Source organism: Varanus komodoensis, unplaced genomic scaffold (genome assembly GCF_004798865.1).
Source record: "Varanus komodoensis strain SLA01 unplaced genomic scaffold, ASM479886v1 scaffold24, whole genome shotgun sequence".
Taxonomy (NCBI): domain Eukaryota; kingdom Metazoa; phylum Chordata; class Lepidosauria; order Squamata; family Varanidae; genus Varanus; species Varanus komodoensis.
The window spans coordinates 3,974,715-3,991,067 of NW_025335641.1; positions in this window are offsets into that span (position 1 = coordinate 3,974,715).

Genomic DNA, 16,353 nt, shown 5'->3' on the forward strand with positions numbered 1-16,353 from the left:
ATTACACAGAAGAACTATACAAGAAAGAGCTTAACGTCCCTGATAACCATGATGGGGTGGTCACTGACCTCAAGCCAGACATCCTGGAATGTGAAGTCAAATGGGCCTTAGGAAGTCTGAGCAACAACAAAGCTAGTGGAGGCGACAGTATTCCAGTTGAGCTATTCAAAATCCTAAAAGATGATGCAGTAAAAGTGCTACACTCAGTATGCCAGCAAATTTGGAAAACTCAACAGTGGCCACAGGATTGGAAAAGGTCAATTTACATTCCGATCCCAAAGAAGGGCAATGCCAAAGAATGTTCAAACTACCGCACCATTGCACTCATTTCACATGCTAGCAAAGTTATGCTCAAAATCCTACAAGCTAGGCTCCAGCAGTATGTGGACTGAGAACTACCAGAAGTACAGGCAGGATTTCAAAGAGGGAGAGTAACTAGAGATCAAATTGCCAACATACGCTGGATCATGGAGAAAGCTAGGGTGTTCCAGAAAAACATCTACTTCTGCTTCATTGACTATGCTAAAGCCTTCGATTGTGTGGATCACAACAAATTGTGGCAAGTTCTGAAAGAGATGGGAGTACCAGGCCATCTTATTTGTCTCTTGAGAAACCTATATGTGGATCAAGAAGCAACAGTGAGAACTGGACACGGAACCACTGATTGGTTCAAAATTGAGCAAGGAGTTTGACAAGACTGTATACTGTCACCTTGCCTATTTAACTTATATGCAGAGCACATCATGAGAAAGGTGGGGCTAGATGAATCACCAGTTGGAATTAAGATTGCTGGGAGAAATATCAACAGCCTCAGATATGCAGATGATACCACCCTCATGGCAGAAAGTGAAGAGGAACTAAAGAGCCTCTTGATGCGGGTGAAGGAGGAGAGTGCAAAAGTCCTCTCACTTCCTGGCAAATAGATGGGGAAGAAATTGAGGTAGTGACAGATTTTATTTTCCTGGGCTCCAAGATCACTGCAGATGGGGACTGCAGTCAAGAAATTAAAAGATGCTTGCTCCCGGGGCGGAAAGCTATGGCAAATCTAGACCGCATACTAAAAAGCAGAGACATCACGCTGCCATCAGAAGTGCGTATAGTCAAGGCTATGGTTTTCCCAGTTGCAATGTATGGCTGTGAAAGCTGGATCATAAGGAAGGCTGAGCGCCAAAGAATTGAGGCCTTTGAATTGTGGTGCTGGAGGAGACTCCTGTGAGTCCCTTGGACCGCAAGGCGATCAACCAGTCAGTCCTAGAGGAGAACAACCCTGACAGCTGTTTAGAAGGCCAGATCCTGAAGATGAAACTCAAATACTTTGGCCACCTAATGAGAAGGAAGGACTCGCTGGAGAAGAGCCTAATGCTGGGAACAACTGACGGCAAAAGAAGAAGGGGATGGCAGAGGATGAGGTGGCTAGACGGAGTGAGCTTAAGTGGACTCCGGGGGATGGTGGAGGACAGGAATGCATGGAGGAATGTTGTCCATGGGGTAGCAATAGGTCAGATGAGACTTTGCTAAACAACAACAACAACAAACTATTGAAAAACCGTGTGTTTGGTCTGATATAGTCTGATTGTTCTGTGATGATCAGCCACACCTACAAGGCACAATGTGTTCTGTGTATACAATTTGACCAACTTTGTGACTGAATCCTAGAAACAGATTTAGATTTAAGGCTGACCTAAATTTGGAGAGGAGGTCTAGGAAGAAGAAAATGAAGAAAAATATGTCCCAAGCTCCCCCAGGTGGTTGTCGTCTTCTTTTTTCATCATTGCCTGTTTTACATTAGCAATGGTACTTTTGCTCTGGGCAGAGCTGCTCCTGGTTCTGTCAGCCTGTTTTCCTCCTCCACAATTTGCTTTTGTCCTGTGCTGCTCACGTACAGCCTTTTGGCTCTAGGTGGCAGCTGCAGTGAAGCGCGGCCTGGGCCAGCTGCTTCTGAGCAGGCCGACCCAACTTCTGCCCTGTGCTGCTGCTGTAAGCCCTTTTTCATGCCAGGGTTGCAGGGCAGCAGCACCAGTTTCAGGTCTGTTGCATCATGACTTCCTTCCAGCAATTGCCACTGCATGGGCTGAAAGGTCTGGTGGAAGCACTAGGGAAGTGAAGATTGCCCTCTACCCACAGCAGCTGAAGGGGGCAGTGGACGACCTGAAATTGCTGTCTTCTGCCATTGCCAGTCCAACATGCTTGGCCATGCAGCCTAGAATGGGAAGCCTTTGACAACTCACTCTCCCTGAGTGCCACATGGACACTTTGGGTGAAGCTGTTTGCCAGCGTCACTGGTTAGGCACTTGGCAAAAGCAGCAAAGAGATCTTGCTGTTCTTGCCGAGCACCACACTCGTTATTCGTCTTGACTCACAATGGGTCCTGTTGTCCAGCTTTAGACAATACAACAGCCCAGGTTGGTCAAACATACCCAGAACAAATTATGGTATTTTTAAAAATTACGCATGGTAGGTAACCCATGCTGGGTTTGCACATCATAACAACTAAATGTTGACTGTTATCATAGCTGGTTGTCACGTCATGCAAACCCAGTCATTGTCAAGTTGAAACTGACAAGGGTATTTCCTAGAGACAGGTGAGTCAGTGGACCTGCTCACTTCTCAGAACGCACCGTGGCTTAATTTACCTGTGGGGGCTCCTGCATCATGTCCTAAAGCACAGTAGAAGTTATCTGAGGATTGTCTAACATTCACATTCCCCTGCCAGCTTGTGTTGCTTGATGCAAAAAGTCCCAGAAAGTTTGTACAAAAATGTTGCCTTTGGGCCCCCAGTGCTGCACAAGAGCCCTCACAGGTAATCTTGGAAACTGGATGGTCAGTTTTCAGTGGTAGCCAAGCTTGTGCGGCTAGTACTCCAACTTTCCCCATTCCTAGATAGGATGCAGAGCTTAGCTACATCTCCTTTGGACTGCTGTAGCAAGCTCTGTCTGGAGCTCCCTGCAATTTTTTTTCCAGAAACAACAGAAGGAGGTAGCCAGGCTGTTGTCCAGTTTGGTTACAGGGAGTATAAGATTCCCTTGTTACAGCAGCTCCACTGGCTACCATTCTGTTTCTGGGCAGAATTCAAAGAGCTGGTTATTTCCGATGAAGCCTGAATTGACCTGGCAGTCTTTCAGACAGCCTGGACCCATCTCCCGTAAGAGCCTACCCAATTCTTAAGATCTTCTAAAGGGTCCGTTTTTTGAGATTACCACCTTCGGAGGCACATTTGGTGGCAAACTTAAAGAGGGCCTTTTTGCTGGAAACTGTGTAACTCCCTCCCAAGGGAAGCTGGGATTGCTCAGTCTCTACTGTCTTGCCATCCTGTTTCATACAGTGCCTATAAGTGGATCTGTTGGGTTGGCTACCGTTTACGCACAAGCACATACATCCATGTTTATCTAGCTATTCGGATATATCTGCTACTGGTATGTTTTTATTGAATTTTGAGATGTTTTGTTGTTTTAATCAATGTTAATCATGCATGTCAGCCACTCTATGTGCCATTTTATGATAGAAAGCCAGGGTGCAAATAAAACAAACATAGAAAACATTCCCCACTCCCTTCTCTATGATGCTATCTTTATTGTAGAGGCTGACTATATTTTGAGGGGTCAGTTTGTATAGCAAATACATAAATAGAATCCAGTCACCTCCCTTGGAGCCTAGGCTGGCAAATAGCCGGTCTGGTGAATACAGATGTAGGACACTGTTGGTCTACAGTGACAATATCAGAGGTTCCAAAGTCACGAGCTTAAGTCCAATTCATTTTTTTTTAATCTTTTAAAATTTATTTTCACAAGGTACAATAAGAAAGAAAAAGAAATACAGAAAAGGAAGGTGCCAAGAATCAATTCACAAATATAGCATGTAACATCAACTTCTAGACACATTCTTAAAAAAGCAAAAATCTCCATTGGCCATAAGTCATCAAAGCAATTCAATTCTCAATCAAAATTTGTTATAAATTAATCTATAAAATTAGTCTATATAAATTTTAAAATTAGTTATAAATTATAACATTACTTTGACTTTAGAAAAGAAATTACTGACATTTATGAAAACTGTATTTTAACAATTATTACATTGCTTATAATAAGCTTCCCATCGTTGAGTAAATTCTTTGACTAGCCTTCTGTTTATGTAGTTAATTAATTTTGCCATTGTTGCATAATCAGCTAACTTGTTTTTCCAGTCTTTGAAAGTTGGAAAATCCTCAGCTTTCCATGTTGAAGCAATTATTACTCTTGCCACTGTTGTCATGTATTTAAACAACTCTGTCAGAATCTTTGGTACAGTGCTCAATAACATACTCTTGGCATTCACTGGAAATTCAGCTTTAAGTATTTTCAGCATTTCCATGTGCATCTGCTTCCAGAATCTTTTAGTTCTATCACATGTCCACCACATATGGTAGAGGTCCCATCTATCTCTTTACATTTCCAGTACTTTCCATTATAGTTCTTACCCATTTTCTATATATCTTTTGGAGTAATATACCACTGAAAATACAACTTATACCAGTTTTCTCTTAACATGTGACTTGCAGTGAATTTTGTATCTCTCCTCCATAAGGTTTCCCATTGATGAGATTGTATTTATTCTTCAAAATTCTGTATCCAATTCATCATTTCTGTATTTTAACTTGTTGAGTTTCAGTATTAAGCAGTGCTTTTTTTTTGTAAAAAAAAAGGTGCCAGAACTCACGTTGCTGCCGGCAGTAAGCACTCAGTGCGCGACCACACACACCAATCCCAAGCTGAGCAGCGTCCCAAGCCAGGTGGTGTGGACACAAAAGCAGCCCGCAGGCACTGTGTTAATGATGTTTGCTGCTGACCTACTGCGCTGACAGGCGATTCAAAATCACTTTGTAAAATCAGTTGGAAAAAATGATGCCGGAACACTGTTCCGGTGCGTTCTATGACAAAAAAAGCCCTGGTATTAAGTAATAGTTTATATATTCTTCCTAGAAGATGTTCTTTTTACATTTAATTATAATGTCAAAATAATTGAGATACCATATTATGCTTTTTCCTGTTTGAGTTTCCTTTTTTGTAATCTTGAGACCAATTGGTAATAGAAGAACCATTCTGTATTTTTTCCTTCATCTTTGAATTCTTGCCAGGGCTTAATTTGTCTCTGTTGGTTGGCCATGTCTCCATATGTTATAAGATCATTATTTTTCCTCATATGTTTTCCATGGTATTAGAGACATTAAAGGAGAGATTGGAGGGCTACTTCTTTTCTCATGAGATATCAATTTTTTATTAGGCCATCCATAGACACATGACTATTACTTAGGATCAGTGCTTTTTTAAAGATTCTTTAGTCCATAATTGATTGTGTAATCCTTCTTCAAGATCGGCTATCTCCAATTTCATTAATCTTTCATTAAAATTAAAGTACCAAACTGTAATCCAGAGTAGACCAGCTGCATAATGATATCGTTTAATGTTTGGTACTGCAAGATCTCTCTTTTTTTCTTCCTGTAAAACTTTGGATCTAATCCTTGCCTTTTTCTATTACATTCCAGATAAAAGCATTCAATTGCCTTTGCCAATCTTGTAAGGTTTTCCCCTGTACTGAAATTGGTAACATCTGAAATAAAAGTTTTATCTTTGGTGATACATTCATTTTTATGATGAAAAATTTTTCCCAACTGTGACACTTTTAATTTAGACCCTCTTTTGAATCTTTATACAGGTTGTTTTACAAATATTTTGAGCAAATGTACCAGTGTGCCGTCAGATTTATCCCCAAGTATTTAACCAGATTAAAGGTTATTTCACTGGAACATGAGCTGTGTAACAGCTCAACAAGGCAGGAATGGGGTATCAATGCAAGGGGTAAAATGGTGACAACCCCAGAGGCCAGCCTTGGGGAAGCTAGCACAAGGTCAAGGGAGGGGAGGCTTGGCTCTCATTATGTGTAAGGAGGAGATACTGTAAATTACTCCACAAGGACACAGGAGATAGCTGCAGTGAGGGGGAAATGGTCCACATCGGAGTCCATCATGGATCATGTGATATGGGGGTTAATGAAGCCTGGGGCCTGGAAAGTCTCTGGGTTCCTCTTCAAGGAGAGGTTCCACTTTTGTTGCTATACCCCTTTGCTGAAGAACTCTGTGCTGCCTTGTATTGCTTGTGCCGTATGCTGGTATAGTATCTGCATGTATAGCTGAGGCTAGGCTGAGCTTTGCTATTTTATGTCCGAGTCAGCCAACAAGCCCTGGGAGCTGGGGGTCTTTGGCTGGCTTCAATTTTAGTTGTTGCCGCTCTCCAAATCCCCTTCCCCCTTTCTTTCCCTTTTTAGCCCTTTTAGCTGTTTTAGTACCCTCCACCCCTATATTGTATCCTTTTAATAAAGCTTTATTTTCCCCCAATTCTTGGGTTGTCATGTGCTGAATCCAGTGTGTGCTTCTGGGACCAGGGAATTACTGGGCAGACTTTTCAGCCCAGTTGGCCACGGGAGTGGAGAATCCAGGTTGGCTTTTTGCTACGTGCACCGTCTGATTTTTTAAAAATATGTTCTTCTTGTTTTGTTAAGAACTTCAGCATGATTTTCATCTTTTCTTTGTTTATTTTATATCCAGAGACCATTTTTTTCAATTTTGTCTAGTCTATGTGGATTTAAGATGGCCAACACAACATTATCTGCATAACTTTTCATTTTATATTCTTCTCCATTTATTTTTAAACCACTTATGTCTGAGTCTTGTCTAATTTTCCTGGCTAGAACTTCCAGTACACAGATAAATAGAAGTGGAGATAATTGGCATCCTTGCCAGATCCTTTTTTCAGTTTGGAATCTATTGGTTAGCATCCCATTTATAAGAATCCTAGCATGTTGCTTGGTATAAATTGCCTGGATCCAATAAATACATTTCAAACCATAATCTAAATACATTTGATATAAAGGACCAAGACATGTTATCAGAGGCTTTTTCTTCATCTAAGAAAATAAATGCCACTTTCTTATTATACTTAATATGGTCAATAGCATTAATCACAAAGCAGATATTTTTCATTAATCTCTTTGGGACGGATCTGGTCTGGTCTATATGAATTTGATTTTCTATACATTTTCTTAATCTTCAACCATTATTAAAGTAAAAACTTTGTAGTTGACCTTTGATAGTGATATAGATGTATAAGACTGTGGCAGAGCAAGATCATGGCCACACTTTATCCATGTTATATGAGCTCCTTACTATGATATAAGTAATGGTCTCTGATCTTTAATTTCATTCATTACTTGTTGTGAGATGAGTTCTCTCTCCTAGCAGTAACAGACTCACCAGTGTTTCTTGCCAAATGTCTTTGTTTTACTTATAAGTCTCTGAGCATACACAGAGCAAAAAGTTGATCCCTCTCTGGCCCCCTTCACCCAAAGCTTTCCTTATGAATTCTTCTGTGCCTGTCACGGGTGGGAGGAGCACTGTGGAGCCGGGCACACCTGCGCTCTTCACTCCAAGCCCCCAGTTGGATCACCCTGCAACTGTGGTGACAGACAATTGAGGACACCACCTCAAAAGGCTGGAGTTTCCCATCCGATAGACTCCCCATCTCCAAATCCGCCCCCACCCCAAGATGTTGCTCTTCTTCACTCCCATGATTAGGCCCCCGGGCTGCCCTTGAACTAATCTGTTCCCTAGCAGGACCTTGGACTGCAGCTGGAGCTGAGTCAATTTCAACAACCTTATCATTATGAGCACCCAAGCGGTCAGTCCTGCTGGGATTGGCCACTTCCTCTTCACACAGCTCATTCTCAGAATATGAGCTGTCAGTCTAGCCAAAATGCCCAGCTTCTTGTGCATGCTTGGGAATCTTGCCAGAGTGTGCATACATGACATTACTTTTTGAAGTGGTAGTATTACTTTTTTTCTCTCGACACTTATAATTCATTGCAGGAAAACCATCTGGTCCAGCTGCTTTATCTTTTTAAAATCTTTTTATTGCTTATGAGATTTCTTGAATGGTAAAAGTACCATTTAGTATTCCTCTTTGATCCAATATGAATTTGTCAATATGAGCTTCTTCTATGTATTACTCCATTCCATCTTCTGAAATTGAGTTTTTTTATACAGATTTGAAAAGAAATAGTTTCAACTGATCAAGTATTTCTTTCTCTACATGAGTAATTCCAATTGCTCTTTTTTACCCCGTTACAATCTCTTTTCTATTTCTCTTTTGAGGCAATTTCCCAGGTTTATTTGCTTGTTCAAAGAGTTTTTGTTTTAAGAAAATTAGTTTCTTCTGAACTTCCTCTGTCTCAATCAGTTCTTAATTGTCTGAGCTCAGTTAAAGTTGATTTATCTAGAGACTTCTTATGAAATTGATTTTAATAGGTCTAAATATGAATAATTCTGGATCCAACCTATTGCTTTTAAGAAGGAAGTAGAATTATATATACCATATTTCCTACTGAGCCAGGAAACTGTTTGTTGTATTTCCATTCATGTGAGCAACATAAAACTATATATTTGCTTTTTTCTATTAAAATAGCAAAAGTGGTTTACTGTTACAAGATCCTAGCTTCACCCAAGTATCCAAATATGCATAATGTCAAAAGCATCTCCTCACCTTTCTGAATATGGTTATTACCTATAAAGCCCTAAACAGCTTGGGACCAGGATACCTAAAGGAACGCCTTCTTCCCTATTTGCCCTCCCACCCCCTGAGATTGGCAGCAGAAGCCCTACTCCAGGAACCCTCTGTGAAAGATATTAGGAGGCAGAGCACCTTGGAGGAGGGCCTTCTCTGCGGTGGAGCCCCGTTTATGTAATGCACTCCCCAGAGAGGTCCACCTGGCACCGTCATTACATGTTTTTCGGCGCCAGGTTAAGACCTTTTTATTTAATCAATATTTTAATAAGCTTTAATATTGAATTTTATCATATTTTAATTGCAGCCAGAGTGGGTTAATTTATTTATGTTATGTTAGTTATTTGTATTTTATTTGTGTAAGCCGTCCTGAGGCTCTTGCAAAGGACAGCGTAAAAATATCCTAAATAATAAATATACAATGAAATAAAGAAGCCACCAGTTAATTTGTCTTTTTGAATGCAAATCTTTATTAGACAATTATCATTTACATTTGCCCTGTTTTCTATAGGGATTTGACAGATTTCTTTTAAAATACTTAATTAACATGTATACTTAAATTAACATGTATGAACATGTATGTAATTGCCCAGAAATGACACTCGTTCCCAAAGAAAACAGTATTACAGGTTGCTAACCAGCTCAGTAAGAAATGCATGGGTCACCCGGGAGCGAGCACGAGCATTCTGTGTGGAATGTAACCAGTCTTGTCAGGTTTTCCGAATTTTCAGCTCAGTTCATCAGTTTAGGAATTATGGTTGTTCCTGGAAACAAAAGAAAAGGAGTGAAGATGCTAAAAGAATGGATAGTGCTTTTCATACTTGCAGCTAAAGACCAAAGTACCTTTCACAATATCAACAAGGATCTCTTCTCTGAATATGTGGCTTACCTTCAAAGAGATGCCTCCAAATAGGATGTTGGAGTAGGTAATTTTTATCAGGTTTGAAGTAGGGATAGAAAGGCCTGGTTTGCATAGTCCTTGTGGCTTAAACATGCCACCGTAGCTCATTTAAGCCATGGTATGTACAGGGTGCCACTTGCCTAATTACCAGCTCAGTTGTGGCTTGCTATGTTGTCTAAACTCAGGTGGCATGGCTTGTTCTGAGGAAGCCAGCCCCCAAATAGCCCAACGGCAAGTCCACAGAGTCTTGTTTAAGAGGCAGTGATTGTGCAAACTATGCAAAATATAAAATTCCCTTTCAGCCTCCTAAGTTGCTCAGGTTTCCCCAACATAACATAACAAATGATGTGTACATTCATTATATTCATGCAAGCAGTCAATACTTGAAATAACAATGGTGAACAGCATCCTGAAAGACCTAATAAAATCTGGCTTCTTGCTGCTCCCTTCTGTATTGCAGGAGTAGGCAGAGGTTTGGGGCTTTGGTTTGCAGAATTACTGATCATTGGCTATGCTGGCAGGGGCTTCTGGAATTCCAGCACTTCTAAAGATCTTCTCCCCACCCCTGCTCTATTCCACCTAAAAGCAAGATGTTCAAGAAACAAGAGACTCCAGAAGGCATTGTTGGTTTAATCCATGCCAAAAAACATCGAGTAGTTTTAGTGGTCTGTCCAAAGCACTCAATATTACAAGGACTCACCTGCCCTTGATCTGCATTTTCTTCCCTAGGCGGATATCCAGGAGTTATAACCGATTGATGCTTTTGGCAAGCTGCAATAGAGTAAGCAGTGGATTTTTAACACCTCGTTCAAGAGGCTGGACATTCCACAGTTTGCCCCTCAAACTTGCATTTACCAGAATTCCATTTTGATGCTTGTTGGTTGGAAGATGCATTGATTCAAGACATTCATGAACAGCTCTACAGGATTCTGATAGCTGTCTTTAGGGTCTGTAGGGTCAGGCATCTTTGGGCAGCTGCTAGGGCCTCAATGCCCACTGCTGTAGCATTGCAGGAAATTAAAACAGTGGCGCTGCGATGCTTGGAGTGATGCAGCCTGCTACCACTGAGAGGTAAGCCCACCAGGATCCACTGATGAAGAAGGGGGCACAACAGAGGGCCTTTTGCCCAGGTGTGCTTCAAACCTGGAACTGGCTCTGGCTAATCAGGTGATAATCAGAACAAACCACTAAAGTCTGCCTACCTGCATCAGTGAGGACCCAGCTCTGAGAAAAGCTAGCTTGATCTTTAGCTGGAACGCCATTTGGTTTTCTGAACTTGTCTTCAAAATCACCTAGCGTTCCACAGAGACCGCATGTAGCACTTATTTGGGAATTAACTAAGATCTTAAGGAAAAGAAATAAAAAAAAGTTTTGTTTACAAGAAGCATTTTAGCACCATGAATGCATCCTACCACCATGAAAATGTATGAAGCAGAGGTGAATGCATTTCAAGTTTCAAATGTCATTGATGGGATCAGAAAGACAGACGTAAAAACAAAGACTCTGTTCATTGTTGTAGCAACATTTCTCAGTCTGGTACAGGAATTCCTGAAAGGAATTTTTCTAACATCTCTGATGTTAAGAGTAATCCCATATCTGCATCAGTAGCCAGAGGTAGGAAAATAATCACAGTAGCTGCTTGTGTTTAAAAGCACACACTTTCAGGATACTGGAGAAACAACACCCTCTTCCATAACATGATCTGATGGCATCACTGGCGTGCTCCCTTAGTTACTGCTGCTGTCAGTCTACACAGTGCTTGAACTGTGCTTTCTGCTGCTCCCTTCCTCTCTCTTGTTCTCATTGACATCTCTTTTATCATCTGCCAGGCCTGAGAATGTTATCAGGCCTCCTCAAATGTGAAAGCTGCCATCTTGTAGAGTTTGGAAGATGAAGCTTTGATGTTTAACTGCTGTTATTCAGCCGGATCCTTACTTTGTCTCTCCTGAACATTTAGCGTAATTTCCACTTTATAGAAGTGTTCAAGAGATAAGTGGGAGGGATCAAGTATGTTTGGTTAACCATGGGTCCCAACTCTGAGTTACTTTTCAGTCTACAACCCAGAGTTCCATATTCATATGTCACAATAAGCTACCAATAGGGTGGAACATCTCTGAATTGTTTGTCTCAGTGGGAGCAGAAATCAGCATGTATGCTCCCTAATGAAGACATGGGCTGGGGGTAAGATGGAATTAGAGGAGAGGCCACAAGATGTGTGTAGGCTATGGGGGGCGGTGAGGGAGGGAGGGAGTTTATGCGGTGTGCTGCAGTGGGAAACCATCTAGGGGAAGACAGTAAGAGTATTATCTCTGAACTGTGGGAAGTGGGTGCTTGTGGGACTGACCTTTCACCTGCTGCCTCCATTGGCAATTAAGGAAGAATCCTCATTTGCTCCAGAGACCCTGCTCTTTAACCATGAGTACATTGGGGTTACTTTACAGATTTGCTGCTTCTGTTGGTGTTGAAAGAAAGGTAACCTGCCAGTGTTTAATCATTCAGAGCACAGCCTGGTCACTTCTTTCAGGGCTCTGGTCTGCAATATAGGAGAACTGCCCTTTCACCATATGCTTTATTGAGTTCAAGTAGTGAGATCTTATGTGATCACTATCATCATCAGTACTGGTTAAAGAGCACAATTTAATTGGTAGACACGGACAAGATTTGCATTGGAGTCAACAAACCATTTTACAACCTTAAAAAGCATTAGTTCTAGCAAGAAAAATACCATGAGGTTATTTTCTTTAAGTTCCAAATTCTCAAGTCCAAATGATGGAGCAGAAACAGCAACTTTATGATTTGACTTTTCAGAAGATATGTAAACATCTGTAAGTGAATCAAAAGATCAATTAAAAGTCAAAATAATGATATCAGGGCTGGAAATCAAACAAATGAAATCTTCTTTGGACTACAATTGCTGTCCTTTTTATGAAAAAAATCTTGTTCATCAATACCAACCAAGATCTATTTTAATATATTTTGAAATGTGGAGTTATAACTTGTTCTGTCTTTATATGTGTTGATCATAACTTCTTTTTAGGTAACACATCCTAGCCCTGAATTGGAGAATCAATCCACACTTTAAAAAATGCAATATTTCTTCTGTGCTGCTATTATTATGTTGATGTTTTCTCTTTTTCTATCAGCTACTCTGATTTTCAAACTGTTCAATCTATGAATTAACTCATATACACATGTTCTTTTACATACCTCTTGATGGAGGTGTCTTTCTTTGTTCTATTGCAGTACTATTTCGTTTTACTGAGATGATTCCATTGTGAGATTCCAAGCTAATTTCACTTAGAGAAAATAAAATAAACATTAATCCACTATGAGCACAGTTCATGAATTCTATGTCCGTATGTTGCACTTGTTTTCAGTCAAGTAGTTAAAACTGGGCATTCTCTTACTCAAGTATTATTTGCTATAAGGCATAAAACAGTTCTTCATCTATTGCACATCACTTATAACGTCCTTTTGCACAGTCATTTTGTCTTAATGTCTGGACCATTTCTACTCTTCCTAGATTCATTTAAAACTAAGGTTGTATTCTGCTATCCAGAGCTGCTGATTGTTCGGTCTGGTTGTTCCTCCCCATCCTTATTTTCTGTTTTATTCTTGCAAACCAATTCAATTACTTTAGAAAGCTAAAAATATGTTGATTTCTATGAGCCTTCCCAACCTGATACCCTCCAGGCATATTAGACTACAAGTCTCATCATCCACATCCAGAATGGCCACTGGCCTGGAGGGCTTGATTTATGCAGTGCTAAATGCCATAGGAAAAAGGGAAATACAGAAAACAAAGGAAGAAACACATGTGCATAAATGCCTTGAATAGACTGGGTGGGTACCAGATGTGATAAAACCACCCAAATTAGCTACTTGGAGTGCAGCCCTAGACATGTCTACTCAGAAGTAAATTGCACTTCAGTGGGGCATAGACTCAGATAAGAGAGTACAAGATTGTAGTCTTAGAATTTTCAACTCAGCATTTGAAACTCAGATTCTTTAATTTCCTGAAGTGTCATGGCATTCATAAGGAGCAGGGGATATTCATTTGTGGTGCCCTCTCTAGGAATTCTCATCCAGCACCAGCACAATGTTTTTAGCTGCCCGGAGGAATCTCCTCCTCCGGCTGAAAGCCCCATCCTGCTTCCTGTCTTCTGCCACTGATTGAGAGTCTTCCCCTTCCCCCCCTCTTATTACCTTTTAATTTTCCATTGTTTTGGACTATGTTGTGGCCTATTGGGCTTTGCTGAGGAATCTCTTTTTATCATGATGACTATTCTTGATATTTATTTATTTATATCCTGTTTTCCCCATGAAATTACCAATCAAGGTAGATGTTTTTATTGTTAAGGTTTATGATTTTAATGCTGTAATATTTATTGATTCAATATTACTAGTTCCTTTTCGAAGAAGAGCAGGGCAAAAATAATATAACCAAAACAAAGCAAGCTGCTCACACTTTTTCCTGTAGCAATTTAAAAGGCAGAAACTTTTCCTCTTATATTGTCAGACTTGGATATTGCAAAATGATTCTGGGGTTAAATGTGCTTACTGGTTGCCAAGATTGAGAATGACTTCTTTATCTCTCTTATCAGGAGTTGTATACTTCATTCGCACCATCATCTTCTTATGGTGGGAGCAATCTTGAACCAATATCACAGAACAATGTGGAGACATACTTGGATGGATTTCTTCTCCATTAAAGCCTACAATGACTCCATTTTGCACTATGCACTTATCTGATAACAATGAAAAAAATGTATGTATGAAAGAAGAACATTTGAATGCCATTGGAGTATCCTTTATCCCTAAGAAAATGGTGGATTTTTACCAAGTCTAGCCAGTTGGTATGCATTTGGTTACCACTAAACCTTTTCCATTAATTCATGCAGGGCTAATCCTATTTAATGATACATTTTAAAATGGCTGTGTGGTATAAATTGCATTTTAAATCTCATGTCTTTGACATGAGATTTAAAATGACAGAACTACAGTAGTAATGCTGAAATCTGATTCATTAAACTGAATCCTGTAGCTCACATCCACAATAATTTGACATAACTGTACTGAAAAAAACATGCCAATGTTTTTTTAACTAATTTGCAAGGTAAATATATTTTAAAGTGTTAATGTAGGGATGGGAAACATGCCCCTCCAAAGGTTGATGGACTACTACTTTCATCGTTCCCAATCATTGTACATGCTCGATGGAGTTAATGGGAGTTGAAACACAAAGACCTCTGAAGGACCTCATATAGTCCACACCACAATTAAAAGCTACAGAGATGCTGAAACCACTAACCACGAGAACTAAGAAAGGCCATGAATCGTAGAGCCGTAATTTGTGGGTTCTGCGTAAATGGATTCCAAGCGAGCGTAATTGGAAGTGGCAACTCTTCACTATAGCAAGTATTCTGGAAAGAAATATGAAAACTGATTACAAATTAAGCAGAGCCAATGTCCATTCATACGAACACCATCTTTCTGTTTTGACCTCAGACAGACAAAGGCATTTAACTGATGTCAAGCCCACAACTGGTTCACACAGGATTCAGCAATATCATGCGTCATACACATTGTTCTCCACTTCACTTCTTACACTATTCCTCCTTATTTGTACAACTGGTCAGCCAAATCATACTAGCTGAGTCAATCATATAGCATTGCATTGAAAAGGAACAAGTTTAAAACACACATAATTGATTTATGTATCAAGTTGTATCTGAGGCGCTGCCATGCAAGACTTCCTAATGTCATAAATCTTGCCAAGCACCCTTAAGTTTGTCTGTGTCTGGGAAGAGACTATATTCTGGGCTTGGAGAAGGGCAGAATAGCAGTCTCCGTTAGTACAATTTAAGTCCTGCACATCCCAAGTGAAACTGCATACATGACTCTTGAATTCAGGCAAGATGAAACCCCACACACAAGGGTTGAGAATGGGATATCGTTGAAATGTGCTTTGTTGGTGGAACATCAGTTACCGTGTTGTCTAAACACAGTTGAGGTAATGAACCATGGGAAACAACCCATGGGAAACAACCCATGGTTCATAGCCCCGTAACAATTTATGTGTTCTCTTCATAAGCTGTTTATGGTTAACAAGCCATGGTTTGTTAGCACAGTTGGGTTCAGGAAACCTGATTACTCAGCAACAACCTGTGGTTTAATGACAGCCCACACTGAGCACATACTCCACCCGAGTGTGGGTTCTCATGATGTCTGAACCCAATCATTTCCCCCCACCATTCCCTTACTGGCACATAGAAATCCATCTCCCAAATCTGAGGGTTTAGTAACCAAAACAAAACTAAAAGGAGAAGGAGGGATAAAAAGACCACATCACGTTCTGGATTTGGGAATAATTTCAGTCTAGGAAACACCATCATGCATGCTGCTCAGAAAAGCAGCCCCCTTTTCTTATTTTTCTCTCTCCGTCCCAGAAGGATCTTAATAGAGCTTCCAATATTCACAGTGAAGCAGAAAACACAAAGATCAATCTTTGCTTCCTTCTAGATCCATAAGCAAATTAAGCCCCCTTTCTCTGTGTTTTTCTGCATAGTCTACTCCATCATCAAACCCCAAAATCCTTGGCTTTGGAGCTTCTTGTTGCTCTTTTAAACTGCTTCAAATATCTCAAGATGAAACTTCTTTCTCGCTGGTTCTCCATAATTGGCCCCCACACACACTTTTTTAGAACAATTCTCATGTTCGGCAAAATGGGGTTGACATTTGCCTCCCCCTTCAAGGGCTAGTATTCATTTCCGCTATTGCACATCATGTGCTCTTTAAAGTGCCACGCTTCCATCACCTCTTTTGGCACACACACAGATAGATTTCACATATCATGCTGTTCCA